This window comes from Primulina eburnea, chromosome 2, assembly GCF_022965805.1.
Source record: "Primulina eburnea isolate SZY01 chromosome 2, ASM2296580v1, whole genome shotgun sequence".
Classification (NCBI taxonomy): Eukaryota; Viridiplantae; Streptophyta; class Magnoliopsida; order Lamiales; family Gesneriaceae; genus Primulina; species Primulina eburnea.
In genome coordinates, this window is record NC_133102.1 from 15,304,342 (window position 1) to 15,309,504 (window position 5,163).

Consider the following 5,163-nt stretch of genomic DNA (forward strand, 5'->3'; position numbering starts at 1 on the left):
TATATTTGAGATCAAATTTCTCTTTAGCCATATCCTGTAATCCATATTCCCATCGAATAATCCAAGGAACATTGTAGTTAACGGCGAATTGTAATATGGCTGTTAAACCATCAAACTGTGTGTTTGCATTTAAAAATTTATTCCATATGTTTTTAACATTTCTCGGAAGAATAGAGGGCATTACCCCCCATGAGAAGAAAAAAGTTTTAAACCAAATTGGTATAAATTGATGAATATCATCTAATTGGAATTTTACCCACCATGAATGTTTTCTTTGAGAATTTTCATATAAAACAATGATATCCCAAGCCATGATATAATCATGGTAATTAAACATATTAGGCATTGCCTGAAAGGTGTTTAATTGACGTGCTTGTCCAAGGGGTAAACCCCAATTAGCAGCTGGGATAATCTTTTTTATTATCATTTTAGAAAAAGCGTAATCGCGATTGCGATCCATATGTTGGATTTCAACTGAGCCAGTTTCGACTAGAATTGTTTCAAAATAATCACGAGTTTTTCTCCCCAATATGGGTTGTAAATCTTTAATTAAATAGCTTTGAGCTATATGAATTGGGGATAGACCTTTTAGGTCTTTGTCAACAGGACATCAATTAAGACATCCTGAAATTAGATAAGGATATTTTAATTCCTCTTTTGATCCCTTTAAAGCAAATATAACATTATTATAATAATGTATTTCATACGCAGTAGGATCTTCTGCAAATTCTTTAATTGGATCAAACTTTTCTTCCTCTGTGTTAGCCATATTTGACTGAGGAACTGTAGCACCTCTTTTGAAAGGTGGTTTATTCATGGGCTTCTTCCCGGTGGCTGGTCTTTTTAAGACTGTCTTCCAAGGCTGATCCCTGCAAGAATTCTCTAGTTAGAAAATCTGGTAAAGAATTAGATTTTCCAGAAATATGTTCAATATCAAAATCGAAACAGGCTAATATTGCTTGCCATCTAGCAAATATTTGTTTAGATGCTATTACTTTAACATCTTTTAAAAGAATATCTTTGGCAGATTTGCAATCAACTCTTAATAAAAATTTCTTATTTAAAAGATCACTTTCAAATTTTGTAATACATTTAACAATTGAAAGAATTTCTTTCTTTATTGTAGAATAATTCTTTTGAGTATTATTCCAAGTTCCAGAAGTATATCTTACAAGAATTTCTTTAGATGTATTATCTAATTGTTGTTTAAGTATTCCTCCATATCCAATATCAGAGGCGTCTGTTTCAACTATTTTGAATGCTTCAGGATTAGCAATAGATAAACAAGAGAGTTCTTTAACTCTTTCTTTTATTTTTTGTATTGCTAAAGTATGACTATTAGTCCATGGTTGAGGATTTTTCTTCAACCTTTGAAATAATAATTTACAATCTTGAGCGAGATCTTTATAAAAATCTCCTATATAATTAAGACTTCCAAGAAATCTTTGTAATTGATTTATATCAGTAATTTTATCAGGAAATTTATCAGCAAAAACAATTGCTCTTTCAATAGGAATTATTATTCCATTTTCAATATAATGTCCTAAGAATTTTATCTTAGTTTGAAAAAGTTTTACTTTTTTCTGATTTACTGCAAAACCAGCTTTTTTAGTAACTTGAATAAATATATTTAAATGTTTAAAATGCTGATCAATATTATCAGAATATATAAGGACATCATCTATATAGACAATAATATAATCTGTATAAGAATTATAAATTTCATTCATTATATTTTGGAATTCCATTGGAGCATTTTTTAATCCAAATGGCATTACATTCCATTCGTAATGGCCAAATGGTACAGTAAAAGCTGTTTTATATTTATCTTCTTCTTTTAGAAGAATTTGATAAAATCCTGATTTTAAATCAAAAGAAGAGAAAACTTTTCCTTTAAATAATCTATTTAGTAAATCTCTTTTATTTGGTAATGGATGCTTTATCCATTTTAATGCTTTATTAAGTGGTTTATAATTGATAACAAGTCTTGGAGCTCCTCTTTCAATTTCGGCTGCATTTTCAACATAGAAAGCTGGGCAACTCCAAGGACTATTACTTGGTCTGATTAACTCTTTTTTAAGAAGACTATCAATTTCTTCTTTGCAATAATTTAAAAGTCTAGGCCCCATTGCTATAGGCCTTGCTTTTGTAGGAATTTTATCCTCAGAAAAATCATCTGTATAAGGAAGACTGACTTGATGTTTTTTCCTATTCCAAAAGGCATTAGGAACATCAGCGCATATCTCTTTAGATATGATTTCTGAAATAATTTTTATTTTTTCCTGAATTTTATCAGATTTTAACTTATCTTTAATATTTTTAAAGAGAATTTCATCTTTTAATGAAGTAATAAAATTTTCTTTATTACTAACTATTTTTTGTAAAATATTTATAGATTTTGAAACTGGTATTGTTGTGAATGGGAAAAATAAATCATTACCTTTAATGTTAGTATATAAACCCTTTTCATTAATTTTATTAATAGGAAACAACATTTGGAAAAATGGAGTTCCTAAAATCACAGGAGTAGATATATTTTTAATGAGAATAAAAGTTGTATTTAAACAAACTCCAGAATTACATATTGCCACATCAGACAATTTGTAATTAACTATAAGAGGTTGCTTATTAGCAGCAGTGATAAATTGAGTAGTCTTTTTATAATATTTAGACGGAACAATTCCTTCACTGATGCAATTTACATCAGCTCCTGTATCTAATAATGCTTCAATAGTAATTTTAAATTTTTTGTTAATAATTAATGTTACTTTTGAGTACCATTTTTGAGAAATAATCTGATCAATTTTATTGATCCATACCATTTGATTTATTTTTTGATCATCATCATTTTTTGATAAAATATCTTCTTCTTCTTCTTCTTCCTCAGAAGTAGAATCTTTGTCCCAAGTATTATTATTAATACTAAGAGTATTTACTCTTTCTTTTAAATATTTTATCTCAGATTTTATCTGATCTATTTCTCCTTTTAATTCAGAAATAGTAGGCTCTCTTTCTTTTTGTTTAGCCTTTTCTAATATTTTATTATAAGAATATAATTCATGTTCTTATACAGTATTTTGTACAAGTTTAGTCGGCTTGTGATTTGCCATATTTAAATAATGTTCTATAGCTTTTCTTTTTTCTATAGGGTCCTTTATTTGATCTATGAGATCTAAAATGAAAGTTTCTTCATTTGATATGACATTGATTTCTAATCCCATAAAATTTATGAGACATGTATCACAATCACAATCTGGATTGCAAATTTTATTTTCTGATATTTCAGAATCATTATCTATACTACTGTTAGAATATTCAGATAATTCATTATCAATAATATTGATATAAAAATCTTTTTCCTTTAGATTTTCTTCTGTATTAAGAAGAATATTTATCAATGATTCTTTTAAATCATTGTTTATATTGAGATTATTAATCTTTTTCTTGACATAACACTTATTAGCTTTATGTCCAATCTTTCCACACTTCCAGCATACTGGAACTTTATTAGAGTTATTTTTTATAGGTTTTTTAAACTTTTTCTTAGAATATTTTTTAGATTTTTCTTTATCTTTTATTGTGGGGACCCGGACGCTAATCAAGTTCTTAATCATAAATGGGACTAATTAATCAATTACAAACAGGGTCTAAATTTTTTTTTTTTTAAAATGCGGAACGTAGTGAAATCAAACCATATATATATATCAGTATATATATAAAATACAAGTCCTGTATTTCACACATTTATTCAAACTAGGGTTTAAAAACTACTATCAAGTGTTCAACCCTATCTCTAGTCCAAATTCGGAGCCTCCACGCTAATCACGATCTCTCTCATCTCCTGGACCCTGATCCTGTCCCACCTGTTGTCAAGTACACATACAGACAAGACAACAGCCGGATAAACCGGTGAGAATATACTCCCAGTATAAATCAATGAAACATGCAATCATATAAACAAATATAAAGCATGTAATCAGGTAACATGAATATGTATCTAAATCCGAAACATAAACAATACTCGTAGCTACATCATTTAAGACTAGACTCAATCCTAGTCTAGGGATCCCGGTTTCCAGATGTGGTATTCCTATATCGAATTCCGTAAAGGAGGGAACCATAATCTCTATTACTCGATATAACCAGTGCCCCGGTATTCCTATATCGAATTCCGTAATAGAAGAATTCCAAACCCTTTACTCGATATAACCAAATATGGTGTTCCTATATCGAATTCCGTAATGGATTCCATTACTCGATATAACCATACATCCAGTGTCCTGACCTATCCGTCATGGACTGTAGCCCTATCGCTAGCATCCTATCTTGTGACATCGTGCAATGTGCCGTGGCGATACCACCACTATCCGGCACGGTGTGTCACAAGACAGTTCGACTAATACCTGTCATCTAAATATCAAGAGCACAGTATATTAATCAATTAAATGCAAATATCAATGCAATAAATAAAGTATGTGATTTAGGGAAACCCAAGTCCAAGCCGACTCAAGTCCATCTCCCAATACCACATTGACTTATACCTTTCTTTGCAGTCTCGGTTCCTGGCTCAGTCGAAGTCCTCAACTCACAGCCTGTCTGATAATGACAATGCCAATAATCTTATGTCAATATACCAGTCAATTCCATAATAATCTGATCAATCTGGATTTAATTCAAAATCAACGGTATAACGGTACAATTCCAATATCCCCGTCTATACCAATTCACTAGATAATAGTTACAATCTATAACCCATATCCAATACAATCTCTAATCAATCCCTAATCCAAATCTGTCCGGTATCAACTGATTATAATCAGAAAATCATAACAATTCCATAATCAGTCTATTTCTTAATCTGACTTCGATTCTATGATGTCTACTATGTCAAGAACAACATATATGAGTTCCATTCAATTCTGACAATAGCATAATTTCAAAGCATGTCAAAACGTAGCAAAACTTACGTCAGAGTGTAGCCTACGTCAATAGGAACTCGGTACCGAAGTCGGATTTAAAATCTAACGGACGGATTGATCGTAAATCAAATTCTAAAATCAAGGATCCAAAGTTTCCTCTGAATTCTCCTTTTCTTCCTTCTGAGTACGGTTTGCATGTATATATATATATATATATATATATATATATATATATATATATATA